Source organism: Vulpes lagopus, chromosome 1, assembly GCF_018345385.1.
Source record: "Vulpes lagopus strain Blue_001 chromosome 1, ASM1834538v1, whole genome shotgun sequence".
NCBI classification, from domain to species: Eukaryota; Metazoa; Chordata; class Mammalia; order Carnivora; family Canidae; genus Vulpes; species Vulpes lagopus.
In genome coordinates this window covers 105,027,729-105,046,394 of record NC_054824.1, presented here as the reverse complement: position 1 = coordinate 105,046,394, position 18,666 = coordinate 105,027,729, and the positions used below count along the sequence as shown (strand labels likewise).

At 46.8% G+C, this 18,666-nt stretch overlaps 1 pseudogene; it reads right to left on the bottom strand.

The window, feature by feature from the left end:
• Positions 1-232: 232 nt before the first annotated feature.
• Positions 233-10,861, bottom strand: LOC121487332 (annotated as a pseudogene).
• Between the last annotated feature and the right edge of the window lie 7,805 nt (positions 10,862-18,666).

The window sequence follows — 18,666 nt, the reverse complement described above, 5'->3', positions numbered from 1 at the left end:
AACTTCTGACAAATTTGTCTGGAGAGGAAATGAGATACATGAAAACAATTTAGAATTCACTGTGGATAGACTTATACAATTCCATGCAATTGCCATCAATTGTTCTCCCAGCATCCCGTTTTCTGTTACAATCATGAGAAGCAAGCAGAAGCATGCGAAGAGTTAAAAGAGGGGCAATATCAGCCCCCCAGCAAGGTGCTCTCACTAGAACAATTTCCCTGCTGCTCTGTGTTTACAGAATCTTATTTGCATAGAGGAACTGCTGGAGCTCTGGATGATAGTGGCTCTGAAAGACATCAGCAAAAGTGCACATGAGGGGAGGATTCAATAAACCTCCTTGACTACAATGAGTAGATGTCAAACGCAGAGTGTGAGGACAATTGATCTTCAGATCCTCAGAGGTGGAGATCAGGGTCTGCATAGATCTAATGATCTACCCTGGATGTGCCAATAGATTTTGTGCATAATCCTCTGGACGTTTTGTCATTTACATTGCAAGATGGGTCAGTTACGGTCGAAATATAATTGGCCTGAGTCATTTTATGGGGAGTAACTTGCTTGTGTGGCTGGCCACCTTCTGGGTTGACACCAGGAGGGCAGGGACCTCTGGGAGCATTCTCTCCTGCCCTCTTACTCACCAGCTGCCAGCAGAGTTTAGGGTTCCTTTATTCTTCTTCACTCTGAAATCTGTTTTCCTTTCTTCCTTTCAGATACAGAGAACAGGCTCAAAATGTTGTTTTGCAAGACTGAGAAAAATAATATTTCCATCCTTCTGTCAAAGGCATTAGAGAGTTCTATAATCCAAGCAAGGGCACTGCATCCAGTATGTGGTCTGGGGGTCACTGAGGGTATGAAAGTAACTTCCAGAAAGCTTGAAGATGTCAACCTTAAAGGATGTTGCTTCTGAAATCACCACATCTCTAATCACATCTTGGGGCTGGTGGGGAGAGCATCACTTTAGAGTTTACCTGGTTATTGTCCCATCAAAGGGGTTCTGGATTCTTTAATTCCTAAATTCTCTTTCTCTCCCTGTCTCTCTCTGTTGTGTGCAATAACTTAAAGAAGACAAGTGGTTTGGTGAAACCTTTTTGTTTGCAGTGGTTTTGAAAAATATTCACCCACTCCAAAGCAGGCCTGACGTCGATCCAACCCCGTTAGGACATATTTCCTCTAAGAATAAGACAAAAGCTCTCTAGAGGATTGAGAAGCCAGGAGTGGGAAATCTACAGTGACAGAAGCTAATGGGCATGAATTAATGTTCTCGTTATGTGGGCTACTGCCCCACAGCTTAACCCCATGCTTCTCGGCCCCCACTCTCCAGTGGCAGGTGCTGGATGGGACAGGTGGGGCAGGAGCAAATGGTAATTTGCACGCTTGCAGAGAGAGAGATGACACACTGGGCAGGCACCTCCAAGGATTCATGTGGCTACACTGCTGAGTGTCCATAGCAGAGCTGGCAGCAATAGAGGGTTGAGCACTGCAACACAACAGGGCAGCACCACAGCTCACTTTAGGAATGGCACTGAGCTCTCCCACACTGGGTGAGAGTCACAAACTTACCTTGGCAACCTGGGGTTCTCTGTCCTGTAGATGTATCAGGAGGGAATCTTGAGTCTGCTTAACCTGACTGGTGAAGAATTTCTTCCATTTCCACCTGGCAAAGGCCGCCAATTGCCCGAACAAGACAAAGGCTGAATATCTCAGGTGGTTATTCTCCTGTAAACCACAGGAAATCCCGGTGAACAAAAGGACAGAACCCAGGTCATTACCAAAAGGCCACTGCACCAGATGCATTACCGCCATCCATCGTTCTTTGTTACTTGGTAGGAGATGGGTCAGATTCAGTCTAAAGCTCTTAGCTGACTGAGGTGGGGACCAGAGAGGAGGCAGGCTGGGTCTTCAATGAATGTCATCCCCAGCAGACAAGACAATCAGACTGGGGATCACTGTGCTAATAATCCCGGCTTCCCAGCTCTGTTCTTTATTATTCAGTGTTTTGGAGGTAGAACATATTTGTATGGTTCAAAATTCAAAATAACCAAATCATTTTATTTACAAAAGTAAATCTCCTTCTATCCCTTTCTGCCTGCCATTAAATTTCTCTCCCATGAATGAACAAAGTTATAAATTGTGTGTGCATCCCTCCAAAAAACTAAGAAGAAAAAGAATAAAATGTGTATTACATAGTCCCTTCTCACATTTTCACTCAGTGGAAGCACACCATGCCCCTGTTACGTACCTTGATTATTCACCCAACCATCTATCTGGGAGCTCTTTTCATGTTGATACCTAAAGGAACTTGGGGTGGCTGCATTGTAATTCATTTGATCCATCTCCTGTTGATCATTCCCAGTGTTTCTGGAAGGACACCTCTCCACACCTGTGGTCTTTCTCCCTCCTGCAGCAGAAAAAACAATTGTGTTTCTTCCCTGACACCCTGCCAACCCTCCCTGCTTTTAGTACCATTGGCTGGTTTGTCCCTGATCGTGTGTCACTGGGTTCAGTCCTTTCTAGTTTTCCACTGTGAGTGGTCTAGTCTGAGTATCTCCCTTTCCTGATAAGGAGACCAAGGCTCAGGGCATTTCAGTGACTTGCTCAGAGTTACACTGTCAGGTGACAAGGAACCAGGGTAGTACCTAGTCTCCTGACCATTGGTGAAGGGATTTTATATCAATGTTTCTTGGTCCCATGAAAGCTCCAGGCAAACCAAAGAGAACCAAGCTGAGCTGGGCCTCTTCAGGGGTGAGGAGCAACTAGAATGGAGAGGGGGGTCCCAGACACTCATCATTTTGCAAAGTATTTATTTTCTTTTTTTTTTTTTTAAGATTTTACTCATTTGAGAGAGAGAGAGAGAGAGCGCGCTAGTGGGGAAGAAGCAGAAGGAGAGGGAGAAGCAGATTCCCAGCTGAGCAAACAGCCAGACACAGGACCCAATCCCAGAACCTTGGGATCACAACTTGAGGCAACAGCAGATGCTTAACCAACTGAACCATCCAGGCACTCCTCGTGAAGTATTTAAAAATATTTTTTTAGCCCATAGGGCACTTTCACAAATTACTTTAGTGTTTCACTTTCTTTGCTGTTTACCTATGCGTGTCTGCATCTGTGCATGCACATGCGTGCATGTGTTTAAAATTCTTTTTTTAAAGAGATTTTATTTATTTACCCATGAGAGACAGAGAGAGAGAGACAGAGAGAGAGAGAGAGAGACATAGGCAGAGGGAGAAGCAGGCTCCCTGCAGGGAGCCTGATGTGGGACTCGATCCCAGAACCCCAGGATCATGCCTTGAGCTGAAGGCAGATGCTCAACAACTGAGCCACCCAGACATTCCTGTATAATTCAATCCAATACTACCCTAATGCAATAAGACGTACAAGACCCTAGCCTGCTAGGGACCTGACAATCATCCAAACCCAGCACAAGTGAGCAACAGCATAAGACAGGTGGTCAAAAGTGCAATAATAGAGATAAACTGTCAGGAAACAACTCTTCATGAGTATTGCCAGGTTACTATACAACCAGGGCTTCCTGATCAAAAACTATAGTCATCTGGGTATTAAAAAGTGATTACATTGCAAGCCAGTTCTGGAAACTAAGATGGCACCTGCAGAGAGATTTAGACATCTTGGAGATATCTGTTTCCATTCCAGGGAGGTAGAGTAGAGAGAGACCTTCCTCTCCCCACTACCCGCAGAGATGACAGGTTTGCATTCCAGAGCAAAGTTCTTCCTGTCTCTCCAAGTGGGAAGAGAGGCAAATGGGCCAGAAGCTCCTATAGAAACACCAAGTTCCATAATTTCTTCCTCTTGTGTGGTGCAGCTCCATCTGGGGAATTAGGTGTGAGGAACTCACACAAGGTGCTTTGTGAGTAAATAAGAGGTCCATTTCCTGTTCCACATGTATCATCTCCCTGTTAGAGGGCATGTGTGCATGTGGCATGTGTGTAACTGCAGCAGGCTAGCTGGTTAGCTTGAAAGGAATGGATCCCAGAGTCCCCATAGTTTCAGAGTAAACAATGTATCAGTGCACTTCTGCTCAGCTTGCCATGTCACCTGGCAGTGAAGAGGGCAGGTCCTGTAGTCAGAAGACCTGGTTCATATCCATTTACTGGCTCTTTGATCTTGGACAAGTCACCTAACCTCTCTGTGCCTTGGTTTTCTCATTTATAAAGTGAAGATGAATAGTGCCCACCTCACAGGGTTATTGAGAAGATTCTATGAGATAATCTAGGAAAGCTGCCTAGCACCGTACCTGGCACACAGTACTGGTTGCTAAATGCTAACTAGTGTTATCATCACATTCATAACAGAGCATTGAATATACATTGGCACTGTTATCATCATCTTCACCATCATATCCATCACCATCTTCATCATTGGGGTACATATATTCACTTCTCTATAACAACAAAAAATCCTTCTTTATATGTCTTCCATAACCTCCAGTATAATACTTGCCTCTCAATGATCTCTTAGTAAATAAGTTAATAATACAGACCATGTTCTCTGAGCAACACACCACCCTAGGATCACATTGCAAATCCCACTTCCACTTTAATGACCCAGATTCTTCTGAATTCTCTCACATCATCTAATAAAGTCCTAGTCTAAAGAGTGATGTCTACAAAGAAAGAGCCCAAACTTTTCCCCTGGATCTTGCCCAAGATGATGGTCAGAGTCTTGTGGATGACTTCAGCATTCACAGGGCCATATAGTCCATGTACCAGCAGGTCTGGGACAATTTTCTTATACTTTCACACCTGTGAACAAGGTTTGAAAAGCATGAGTAATCCAGAAATTGCTCTCTGTGAGTTAAAAGCAATCCTACTTCTAATCTTTCAATAACCTAGGACTTGGACTGAGAGTGTGGCTTTCCTCAGGAATTGCTGTAACAGCTCTCATTGAAATACAAGTATTTCCATTAACCTGACCCAAGAGCCAGCTCAGTCTTGAAAAAAAGAACAGAAAGAGCAATCTGGAGAACTTGGCCCAAGAGCACATGAGGCCAGGAAGGGCACATCAAGGAGTGTGGTGGGCTGGATGATCTAGGCATCTAGGGCATAGTGGTACTTTTATAGGGGATGAGATGAAATGGTCACTGAAGTTGACAGATGCTAAAAGCAGAGGTGGGGAAAACATCTTTTACTAAATGGGTACAAACTATTAAAAAATAAATGAAATTCACTCCAGAGGGTGATGTCCAGGTGTGCATTAATTGCATCTGCAGCTCTGTTTCCCAACACTGATAGTATTGAGGTATGATGACCCTCAACCCCAAATGAGTCATGCCTTTTACAATATCCTTCCCTTGAATGTGGAAGGAACCAGTGACTTGCTTCTAGCCTACAGTATATGACAACTGTGATGAGACACCATTCCCATAGTTACATTACATTATATGAGTCCATCTTAGTAGGCACGAGTGGTAGAGGCTCTCCTGCTGGCCTTGAAGAAGTAAGATCACATGCTATGAGAGTACAGCTGCAAGGAGCTTAGGTGGCCAGCCAGCAAGAAAGCAGGGACCTCAGTCTTACAACTGGGAGGGGCCGCATTCTTTCAATGGCCACATAAGCTTGGAAGAGGAGCCCAGGCTTCAGAAAGGAATGCAGTCTGACCCACACCTTGATTGTAGCCTTGTGAGATCCTGAGCAGAGGACCCAGCTAAGCCATACCTAAGCTTTTGACCTAAGGAAAATGCTAGAGGATGAGTGCTGGGTCTGTGGTGATCTTTCACACAGCGACAGATAACCAGTACATGAGGCGCCATCTTTCAGCCCTGGAGATGCCAGGCCATGAGGGCAGGCCAAGTGACACCTTCCCCTCCTACTTTGTCAGGGGTCTCACAGACCATGTTGCTCAGGCCTCTCATTGCCATATGACACTTTTTATCATTGGGGTCCCGGACTCTTTCTGTCAGGATGGAAAACACATTCTTCAGAGACTCATGCTTCTGGAACTTGTTTCCAAGAGACCAGGGGAGTAAGTCAAGAAAGTATTGATCTGAAACTGTTCAGAGTCATACCCATTTTAACCCCAATCCCTCCATCTAAAGAAAATTCTATGTTGCCTGCTCAACTTAGCCCTTCTTTCTCCACCTAAAGACACCTAATTTTTGCTGCAAATACATTAGTTTGATCCACATAATGAAGAAAACAGATGGAAGAGGAAAGACGTAGAGAAAAATAATTCAGGGCTAGAGGAAAGTTGGTTGAGGTAGGTTGGGGGAAGTAGGGGACAGGTGTTCTAGGATCACCAAGGGTGTGCTAGAGCTCAGAAGAAAGGGGGCTTTAGACAGTTGCTGTGAGCTGAGAGCAGGGATCCTTCACAGGACAAGAAATGCTATACTGCTTCCATCTCAAAGAAAAGCATTTCCCCAACCTTTCTTACTCCTCCAGCTCTTGCCCAATTTTCTGCTCTACTTTGTAGCTAAACACCTTGAAAGATGTGTCTATACTTGTTTCCTCCAGTTCCTCTCTCCATGATCTCTTGACCCTTCTGCAGTGAGGTTGATGCCTCCCTAACGTGGCTAGTTCTCAGTACTCATCTTCCTCAACTTCTCAACAGCAGTTGAGAAGCAGTCTTCTAGTTGACCCAACTAGCAAAGCACATCTACAAACATTTCAGGGCACCTAAAGGATGTCCCACCCCAGAATGCATACGTCTGAGCCATTAAGATTAGGAAAAAAATGCATATATAATACAAATTTGGGATGCTGTGTGGCTAATGCAGGAATCTACATCAAGGACTAAACTCTTCACTGCAGGGCAAGAGCTGGGTAACCTCCATGGTGAACCTCTGATACCAGGAAGGCTCCAGTGTTCTGTGCCTTAGAGGACACAGCAACATGTGCTGGTGTCAGAACCAAGAGGATGCAAGGTCCAGACAAGATCCAAGAAAAAGCCACCTCCCCACCATCCTGAGCAGTGCAGGGCTGCAGACTGGACCACAGTCCTATTAGGTATTTAGGTGATTACCGAGCCTCATCATTATTTCTCAGTATTCATTGCAGTTCATTCTATACTTTTATATAAAGTTTGCAGCAAGCTAAATTCTTCCCAGCTCATCTTGTTATCCTGGAAACATTCTGTCTGTGTTATAAGAAGTGTCAGGCTTTTTTCAGAAGGCGCCTCAGTGGAGCTATGGAACGAATGCAGACCAGGCAAACACACGTTACAAGTGGCTGTTGGGGAGGGACCTCTGTTTCTAATATTTTGTGACAGATCTTGGAAAAGAAAGACATCATTGACATCCATTTCTTCTTAGGTTGGATGGTGGGGATCGCAGGGACCGGCCCAGAGTTCCTTTCTCTATTTGGTCCATGGACTAAAAGAAAACAGAATTATCATATGAGCTGCAACCACTCTTCTAAGCCTTGTCATAGATGATCAGTGTCATACAAAGCACAGTACCAGGGTAGCAACATAGAGAAGCAACATCTTTGAGGCGTGTCCTTTTGGAACCTGTCCCCTTGGTGAGGAGATGGGATAGTCCCATCAAAAGATAAAGAGCAGGAGGAAATGCAGTAGGAGCATCCAGATGGTTTGTCCTATGGTTCTCATCACATCCTAGAGCCTTCTTGTATCATAATTACCAAAGAAAGAAAATAAAAAGTCTGGGCCCCAAACACAGATTCTCATGAGTTAAAGTAAAGAGTAATATGAAACTTCACGGTTTTTAAAGTTTCCCAAGAATGTAAATTGGTACTGCATTTTAGAGGGAATCTTTATATCATTTCTTACAATTTTGAAATGTGTGTATCTCTCAGCAATTCTTGCATCCCACAGATACATCATATACTCAAAGACATACATAGAGGATATGTACTATCACTTTGTAATGAACAACATAATGTTCTTTAATAGTTGTAACTAACGATTTAATATAAATAAGTTATATATATATATTACAAGTATACAACTACAGATGATCACAATGCAGTCATTAAAAAGTATATTGGGCAAAAAGAAAAGCACAAAAATATTCTAAAAAGAAAAAGGAAAATTTATATAGATAATATATGTTAATAAAAATAACTTTTTGGAAGAAAAAAAGAATATTGGGAAGATCTACAAATGCTAAAATGAACTCCAAAACATGCTGTTGAGTGAAAAGTGAAATTTAGTGTGCTACTGTTGGTATGTAAAAAGAACATTAGAAAGGGAAATATATATGTATACATATGCTTACATGTGCATAAAACAGGGAAGGCTACCCACAAGAAGTTGTCTTTTTAAAAAAATATTTATTTAATTATTCCTGAGAGACACAGAGAGAGACACAGAGACACAGGCAGAGGGAGAAGCAGGCTCCCGGTGGGGAGCCCGATGAGGGACTCGATCCCAGGACCCCAGGATCACACCCTGAGCCTAAGACAGATGCTGAGCTGCTGAGCCACCCAGGTGCCCCCCACACAAGAAATTTTAACAAAAATTGACACTGAGGTCAAAATCTAGCAACCAGGTTGAGAGGAACACTTACTTTTTCATACTTTTTTAATATACCTAGTTTTGTAATTTTACCATGTGTATATATTATTTTAAATTCATATTATCAATAAATACAGTTCACAAAGTATTTCTAATCCACAGCCTGAGTTGAGGTACACTAGTACAGACTAGTCTGAACTAGTATAAGTCTGAAGTAGTGGGGTGCCTGGGTGGCTCAGCAATTGGGCAGCTGCCTTCAGCTCAGGTCGTGATCCCAGAGTCCTGGGATTGAGTCCTGCATAAGGTTCTCTGTGAGGAACCTGCTTCTACTTCTGCCTGTGTCTCTGCCTCTTTCTCTCTGTCTCTCTCTCTCTCTCTGTGTCTCTCAGGAATAAATAAATCTTAAAAAAAAAAAGTCTGAAGTAGTATAATAGAATTCATTGCCAGCTCCAAAGTCATGAAGACTTTTTTATGTTTTCTTCCAACATTTTTTATAGTTTTAGCTCTTACATTTACACTGTTGATCCTACTTGAGTCCTTTTTTTATGTGGTACATGGTAGGAGTCTAACTTCATCAGAACCACTAACTTTTGTTTTTGTTAAAATTTTTTTTGAATTGGAGAAATGCTGTGCAAGCAGCTGCAGAGGTTCTCCATGGCCAGCCACCATAAGGTCACCCGAAGAACTTTCCCTCTCCTAGTGCCCTGGCTGAGCCTGAGACCAAGTCTATTACCAACTCTGGAGGTGAGCCCAGGTATTCATAATTGTAAAGCTCACTCAGTAATTCCAACTAAAGTGAGTACTGACCAATCACCTTGATTTGCCCCACAATACTGTGATTTATAATAAATATTCAATTGGCCTTTGTCCCCATTCCTGGCACAGAGCTCCTTAAACCTCTTAGAATTTTCAAAGTGATGATAATGATCAAGGCGTCTTTTGTCATGTTAATGAGGATACTTCCAGAAAGCCCTTTCTCACCAAAGAATGAAGCTGATTGCCAGGGGAATAAACCTTGTGATTGGAGGGCTGGAAACTTCAGTCCCATCCCCTGCTCTTGGGAGGACGGAGGGGCTGGAGATGGAGTTCCACAACCAATTACCAATGATTGAATCAATTGTGCCTAGGTAAAATGAAGCCTCAACAAAACCCCAAAAGGATGGGGCTCAGAGGGCTTCTGGGTCATTGAACATGTGGAAAATCTGAGGAGCATGATGCACTCAGGGCATAGAAGCTCTATGGCATAGGGCATAGAAGCTCTATGCCCTCTCCCCATACCTCACCCTATGCATCCCCAATCTGGATTTTCCTGAGCTATATCCTTTTATAATAAACTGGTGACTCAGTAAACATTTGTCTGATTTCTATGAGTTCTTGTGGCAAATTCATCAAACCCTCGGAGGAGGATGTGGGGACATCCAATCCATAACTGATTGGTTATAAGCACAGGTGACAACCCAGATTTGCAACTTGCATCTGAAGTGAAGAGAGAGGGGATTGCCTTGTAGGATTCTGGCCTTCACCAGTGGATCTGACACTATCTCTAAGTAGATAGCATCAGAACTGAATTGAATTATAGGACACCAAGTCAGTATCTATTGAGAATTGCAGAATTGATTGGTTCTGTGGGAAAAACATGCACAGCGGTTTCCTGAGACTTGGGATTTTGAGTGCTAAGACCAGGAAAGCCCCAGGCAAACCTGGACATGTTGGCCACCTTACTTACTTATTTGAGTTACAAATGTATTTAAACTCAGGTGGCTGACAAAACTCAGTCCTATTAAACAGCTGTGCTTTGGAACATTTGACTCTGATCTGGAGGTGTGTTGGGAGTTGGTTTCTCTCCACTGTCTTTGCCCCTCCGCCCCTGCTGGTTTCTGTAATGCTTTCTTGGTCAGAAGACACTGGACAGATTCATGAAAACACCTCCTCATCTCCAGCCCCTAATCTGTATTAATTCTTCATCTATGGCCAGCACACCTCCCCTCACTATTACAATGAGGATCTTAAATAAAAGTCAAGGAAAAAAAAATCACCCCTACCAATTAGCAGTATTTTCCATGTTTGAATAAAGGCATTCCCATAAGTTTTACATCAAGCCAACGGTTCTCACCCCTGAATCTATGCTAGAATCACCCGGAGGACTTAAAACACAGATCCCCAGCCCTGATCCCCAGAGTTTCTGAACCATCAACTCCCAGGACCCTGGTCGGGGTCGACCTGTGACATCACAGACCCTCTCTGGTCACCAGTCGTGGTTGGCCATGACATCCCCTCCTCTCTGGGGACCCCGAGCAGGGTCGGCCACAACATCACCTCCTCTCTGGGGACCATGTGTGGGGTCAGCTGCGACATCATGTCCTCTCCCGGGGCCCCAAGTGGGATTGGACAGGACACCCTGTCCCTTCCTGGGATCCAGGTTGGGGTCGGCCATGACGTCCCCTCCTCTTTGGGGACCCAGGGCGGGGGTTGGCTGTGATGTTCCCTCCTCTTTGGGGACCACGTGCAGGGTCTGCCGCGATGCTGCATCCCCTCCCTGGTCCTTGGTCGAGGTTGAACGCGCATAACTCGCCTCCCAGGACTCTGGTCGGGGTCAGCTGTGACGTCATGGACCCTCCTGGGTCCCCGGTTGCGGTCGGCTGCAACATCCCCTCCTCTCCGGGGACCCCGGTCAGGGATGGCCATGACATCCTGTCCCAGCCTGGGTATGTATGTGGTTAGGGTCGGACATGACATCCCGTCCCCCCATGGAACCCTGGTCGGGGTTGACTGTGACATCCCGACCTCTCCCAGGACCCAGGTCTGGGTCGACCACAACGCCCCTTCCTCTGCAGGGATCCTGGGCGTGGTCGTCCACGATGTCCTCTCTTCTCCATAGACCATGGACAGGTTTGGGTGCAAAGTCCCATCGCCTCCCATGATACGGGGCGAGGTTGGCCCACCACCCCCCACTCCCACCCCCGCAGGCCCACTCAGTCGGAAGAGCGCTCAACTTTTGATTGCAGTCAGGCTTGTGAGTTCGAGCCCTACGTTGGGTCTAGAGATGATGAAAAATGAAGGAACGAACTCTCAATAACTGAAGTACGAATGGGGCGCCTGGGTGGCTCAGCGGTTGAGCGTCCAGGGATCCCCAGGTGGCTCAGCGGTTTAGCGTCTGCCTTCAGCCCAAGGCCTGATCCTGGAGACCCAGGATCCAGTCCCACGTCAGGCTCCCTGCATAGAGTCTGCTTCTCCCTCTGCCTGTGTCTCTGTCTCTGTGTCTATCATGAATAAATAAATAAAATATTAAAAAAAAAGACAGAAAGAAAGAAACGACTACAACATTCCATTGTAGGTGATGTCTATTTTTCTTTTTACCACAACTGGGAAAACAAAACAAAACAAAACAAACAACAACAACAACAACAAGACCCCCCCACCACCACCCCACCCTGTCCTTGGCTCAGCGTAAGGGAATTCCTGGGTCAGGTTGAAAGAGGGAGAGGGGGTGATATCCTGTCGTCTGCAGTGTGGAAAACCAGGGTTCAGCAACCTGGAATTGTTTCCTCTTCCTCACCAGGTAGACAGACGTGGTCACTGTCATCATCCCTGCAAAAGCAAGGCAAGAGGCAAGAACCTCAGCATTTCCAAGCACCTTGTAGGGGCAACCTGGGAGGCTCGCTGAGGTTAAGCAGCTGACTCTCGGTTTCGTCCGCCAGGAGGTGGCACTCTTGACTCGCCCAGTGAGGCCTTGGCGACCTCTGGAAGGAAGGTATCAGGCTCAGGGTTTCCGAGGGGCTCGGCTGGCTCCCCGAGAAGTGGATCTGAGTGTCTCCAGGCTGTCTGATCCTATCTGAGTCTTAGGATGCGATTCCAGGGGCCCGTGGCCCGCTCGGTCAGTAGAGAGCACGACTCTTGACCTCCAGGTCGTGAGTGCGAGCCCTACGTTGGGAGTAGAGATCACTCAGAAAAATAAACCTGGGGGGGGGCGGGGGGGCGGCGGAGGAAGAGAAGAGAAAAGAAAAACAGATGCCATTGCACTCAAGGAAGGCAGGCCTTGGTGATACAAGGGATTCTTCCAACAGTGGCCGGTTACAATGAGAACGTATTCCCACAGAACAGACCTCACGCAGATGATTGGCAATTGCCATAAAAGAAAGATAACTCATTAGAAAAAGAGAGAGAAAGAAAAGAAAAGAAAAGAAAAGAAAAGAAAAGAAAAGAAAAGAAAAGAAAAGAAAAGAGATAACTCACTGAGAGTTTCTGAACACTGACGGGTCACAGGTAGGGAGAAAAGATAAAGATTTTAAAGATTTTTTTTTCTTTAGATTTTATGTATTTATTCATGAGAGATACAAACACACAGAGAGATAGAGAGAGAGAGATTGAGAGAGAGATTGAGAGAGAGAGAGAGAGAGAGGCAGAGACACAGGCAGAGGGAGAAGCAGGCTCCATGCAGGGTCTCCAGGATCACGGCCTGGGCTGAAGGCAGCGCTAAACCGCTGAGCCACCCGGGCTGCCCAAGGATAAGGATTTTAATTTGTTTACAATCTCACACGTTCCTAAAATTTCTCTAAGGTATAGATATCTCTACAAAGTTTCCTTCAAACTGGAAGAGCAAACATGAGGGGATCAGCAGTGATTTGAACAAGAGTCCTTTAAAAAGGGTCATCAGGATGCCTGGGTGGTTCAGTGGTGGGAGCGGCTGCCTTTGGCTCAGGGTGTGATCCTGGAGTCCCGCATGGGTCTCTCCCTGCAGAGCCTGCTTCTCCCTCTGCCTGTGTCTCTGCCTCTCTCTCTCTCATTGTGTCTCTCATGAATAACTAAATAAAATCTTTAAAAAACAAAAACAAAGAAACCAGTCATCATTGTCTTTCGCTCTTTTCAGTTCCATGTTGTTCCTTTTAGTTCTGTTTTTTTAAGATTTTATTCATGTATGAGAGAGAGAGAGAGAGAGAGAGAGAGAGAGAGAAACAGGCTCCATGCGGGGAGCCTGATGCGGGACTCCATCCGGGGACTCCGGGGTCACGCCCTAAGCCCAAGGCAGAGGGCTCCACCGCTGAGCCACCCAGGCATCCCTGGTTTTGTTCTGGGCAAATGCAGCTATTTCACTAGTTCTGGCAATTCATACTGTTGTTCGATGATCTCGGGGTGACCAGAAACTGAGATGTGTCAAAAGTCCTTTGCGTGGTTCTTCTGGAATCTGGGAAAAATAAATAAATAAATAAATAAATAAATAAATAAATAAATAAATAAATGTATCTGTGTGTGTGTGTGTGTGTGTGTGTGTGTGTTGTTTGTTTGTTTTTGCAAGAGCATCAGAACACCTGTACATGACATGGCGGTCACCGGTGGATGTGGTTACAGACCCGAGGAGAGTTGGCTAGAGTGCAGTCGAGAAGAAAACCGGATTATGATTTGTCACACACAGCATTTTAACAATGTACCAGGGCACGTTACCACTTTACGACTTTATGTCGCTTTTGGAACACCCACAGCATTCACACAACGAATATAATCTAAGAGGGCTTATGATTCTTTGTCTGACGCTGCTTCTCACGTGCCTTCACATAGCAGGTAAACGACCTATGTTAGTCAAGAGACTCAACTTAGGGCTAGACTTTTCTGGGATCCGCTGAAAATCCATGAATGAACGGATGAAGGAACCAGCAAACAGCTGAGCAGCCAGCCGGCCAGCCAGATACACAATCCATCCATCCATCCATCCATCCATCCATCCATCCATCCATCCAACCAACCAACCAACCAACATCTCAGAAGCTTTCAAGGCCCAGGCCTATAAAGGATCATGGGTCATTACAAAACTGAAAACAACATCAGTATCTGTTTCGCCAGGGTGGCCCTAGGAGATTCCACAGGAGCTTATAGAGTTGTCCCCAAAATGTAGCTCCTTTAATATTGAGAAGTTTTCACTCTCTCACGGAGGTAATTCGTGGATAAAAAGGAATATAAAAACCTGGCTGGTCTGGAGAGGGAAAATAATAACATATTTTTTTCTTCTCTGTTCACAATCCGTTGCCGTGATTAGACTACCAACGCAAGGAAATCTCTTCATTTTAACAGAGACAAGAGCCGAGTCTTAATGCTATACCAGTGTACTAGTAAAGCTCACTTCTCCCAATCTCAGTCTTTCCTGAGCATGCATACAATTCCTTTTCAAAAAAATCTGCTTCCAGGACGCCTGGCTGTTTCAGTGGTTGAGCCTCTGTCTTTGGCTCATGGTGTGATCCCGGGGGGGCCAGGGATCCAGTCCCACAGTGGGCTCCCTGCGTGGATCCCACTTCTCTCTCCTCCCGTGTCTCTGCACCTCTGTCTCTGTCTCTGTGTCTCTCTCTGTGAGTCTCTCACGAATACATAAATAAAAACTTTAAAGAAATTCCCTAGTTGTTTCCTTCAGAAACCCCTTCTACAATGGTCTTTTTTGTTCAGATTCAGCCTTAAGTGTTCTTTGTCTAAAGAAGCAGGCTCTGGGATGCCTGGTGGCTGGTCGTCATTTGAGCATCTGGCTTTGGCTCAGGACGTGATCCCGGACTCCTGGGATCCGGTCCCATACCCGGCTCCTTGCATGGAGCCTTCTTTTCCCTCTCTCTGCCTCCCTCCCTCCTCCCTCCCTCCCTCCCTCCCTATTAAGTAAATAAAATCTTTTTTTTTTAAGATTTTATTTATTTATTCTTGAGAGATAGAAGGAGAGACAGAGCCAGAGACACAGGCAGAGGGAGAAGCAGGCTCCATGCACCGGGAGCCCGACGTGGGATTCGATCCCGGGTCTCCAGGATCGCGCCCTGGGCCAAAGGCAGGTGCCAAACCGCTGCGCCACCCAGGGATCCCAAGTAAATAAAATCTTAATAAAGAAAAAAAAAAGCCAGGCTCATTATTTCAGGACAGAATTATTTTCTTTTCCCTCACCAAAACATGTATTCTCACGCCTTGTACGTTTCCTACACGTCTCCTACTTGTCACACACGGAGTTGTTTTCCTTATCGTTCTCCAGTAGTCTCCGTTCCATTGGCAGGCTTTTGCAAAATTGTAATATATTAGCTTTCTTTCAGAGAGAGAGCACTGTGTGAAGTGGGGAAGGGGGAGGAGGAGGAGGGAGAGGGAGAGAGTGCGAGACCGAGCATCTTTCCTTTTTTAAACTATTTTGTTTCTTTATTCCCGTGTGAGAGAGAGAGACAGAGACAGAGACAGAGACATAGGCAGAAGCACGTCCCCGCAAGGAGACAGATGCAGGAAAGGATCCCGGACCCGCATGATCCGGCCCTGAGATGAAGGCAGACGCTTAACCATTGAGAAACCGGGGGTCCAGAACGAACGAACGAACGGACGGACGGACGGACGGATGAACGAACGGACGGACGGACAGACGGATGGACGGACGAACGAACGAACGAACAGAACTTCATCCCAGATCGTGGGAACTTGTGAAATATTGTCACTCGTCCTTATCTCTCCGAGCTGTCCTGTTCCCGATTTTTACCCGCGCCGGCCTTTGAACTCCTAAGCTACAGTTCCTTTACAAAGGGATGTCAGCAATATAGCATCCGGAGGTAGAGGAAACCTCTCCCTCATAGAACCCATAGGGACACGTAGACACAGACGAGATGCCAACAAAGTATATAGCCTTGGTCTCACTCCTATCTGTGGAGAGGTCATGAAAGACCCGATGTTCCGATCTCCCCACTGGCTGGGTGACAACAACTCCAGTGGCCAGCGAGCGTGACCGCGTCCGGACCCCATCCATCCTTTGGTTTCCATTTCGAAAGAGAAGAGGCCAGTTTCCTCCAAAGATACCCAAAGCCGCAGCAACAACCCAACCCGAAGAAGACCAGAGCGTCTGTCTCCCCGAGCGAGCCGAGCACTGGTTCCTCACCAACAGTCGGGACATTACTGATGGAGCCAGAGGGATTTTTAGGTTAGGTTCTGGTCCCTGGGCTGGCCTCATTGCCAGCTTTCTCTAATCGTGGAGAGCATAACATTCAGGCATGAGCAAAGCACCCCATTCACCCGGTTTGGGCCATCTGAGCCTCAGGTTCCCCTTCCACGTGTCCCAGGTCAGTGAGCACTTGCAAGTAAGTATAGGCCCCCTAAGCAGCCCAGGGGTAGCTTGCCAGAGTTTCCTGTGGCTGGCGGTGTGTGTGTGTGTGTGTGTGTGTGTGTGTGTGTGTGTCTCGTGTGCTCAACCTTCGCTGCAGGGTTCTCTAGGGTCTGGTTCGGTTCGCCCCGCTTTTCTGCGTCCGCGTGCACGTGCGTGTGCATGCTCCATAAGGAGCTGGGGCGTCCTCGGGAGGAGGGACGCTGTAGAGAGTGGACAGTTTATTCTCTGATCTTGGTACGGGCAAGGCTGTAGGGCTTGAACTCTGTGGGAACCAGGAAGGTTTTCTTCCGTTTTCTCATAGTCAGTTTTGGCAGGTTGCCTTTTAGTGATCGATCGATCCGATCGAAACAAAACAAAACAAAACAACTTTTTTTTTTCCTTTTTGTAAAGATTCTGTTTATTTTCTCCTGAGACACAGTGAGTGAGAGAGTCGCTGAGGTTAAGCAGCTGACTCTCGGTTTCGTCCGCCAGGAGGTGGCACTCTTGACTCGCCCAGTGAGGCCTTGGCGACCTCTGGAAGGAAGGTATCAGGCTCAGGGTTTCCTTCCGAGGGGCTCGGCTGGCTCCCCGAGAAGTGGATTGAGGTCTCCAGGCTGTCTGATCCTATCTGAGTCTTAGATGCGATTCCAGGGGCCCGTGGCCCGCTCGGTCAGTAGAGAGCACGACTCTTGACCTCCAGGTCGTGAGTGCGAGCCCTACGTTGGGAGTAGAGATCACTCTGAAAAATAAACCTGGGGGGGGGCGGGGGGGCGGCGGAGGAAGAGAAGAGAAAAGAAAAACAGATGCCATTGCACTCAAGGAAGGCAGGCCTTGGTGATACAAGGATTCTTCCAACAGTGGCCGGTTACAATGAGAACGTATTCCACAGAACAGACCTCACGCAGATGATTGGCAATTGCATAAAAGAAAGATAACTCATTAGAAAAAGAGATATTTCTCCTGAGACACAGTGAGTGAGAGAGTCGGACACACAGGCAGAGGGAGAAGCAGGCTCCATGCTTGGAACCCGACGTGGGACTCTGATGCTGGGCCTCCAGGATCAGGCCCCGGGCTGAAGGCGGCGCTCAACCGCCGAGCCACCCGGGCTGCCCACCTTTTTCTTTTTCTTTTTTTCTTTTAATTTTTTTTTTTTAATTTTCAGAAGATTTTAGGTGTATGCGATGTTTACACCCAGGTTAGGGCTCATCCTCGCAACCGAGAAATATAGAGTCCCACACTCCACCGACAGTGCCAGCCAGCAGTCACGCACCCCTTCATCGATTTCATTTGTTCATTTGCTTGCTTGCTTGCTTGCTTGCTTCCTGGCTTGCTTATGTATACATTCATTCAGCCGGTCAGTCGGTCAGCCGATCAGTTCAGTCAGTCAGTCAGTCAGTCCTTTTAATTAATCATTCATTCTTTCCTGTTTTAGAGGTGTTCTTTATTTATCCATGAGAGACACACAGAGACAGGCATTGACAGACGCAGAGAGAAGCAGGCTCCCCGCGGGGAGCCCCAAGTGGGAGCCGGGGGCCCCAGGACCCCAAGATGATGACCTGACCCCAAGGCAGATGCTGAACACGGAGCTACCCAGGCGTCCCCGTTGCTTGACTTTTCAGGGGAGGCAGACAGGCAACGTGCATTCAGTGGCACGGAAATAGAGCCCAACTAGTGCTGAGTTTTCTGTGAGCCGTTTGGCCCTGGGTCAGTGTGAAAGCCAATGGAGCAGGGCCCAGAAACGTTCAAGGCTGAGAATTTCCTTCCTCCATAATCATTTCACAGACGCTTAATTGAAAGTGGTATCTACCTATCGTATGGCAAACGTCTTTCTCTGTTTGGGTTCTAGCCAAGACCCAGAGAGTCGAAGCCCCCAACCTCAGGGACTGAAAGTCGCCAGTTGGATGCAGAGATAGTTAGGCAGGCAGGCAGGCAGGCAGGCAGGCAGAGCCGGAAAGGCAGGCGCCACACCAGTGAGTCCAGGTGTGAGGAATGTGGGATCGCAGGGCAGCTGGGTCGCAGCCCGGTCCGGATCCGCCCGGGTCAGTAGCGTTTCCTGACACAGGACGGCAGGACGGGGCGCCAAAGAGGGGCCTTGGGGTGGCTTTCCTCCTCCGCCTCCTTGGGATGGGGACATCTGCCCCACTCGGGGCATGCCCGCACCCGCC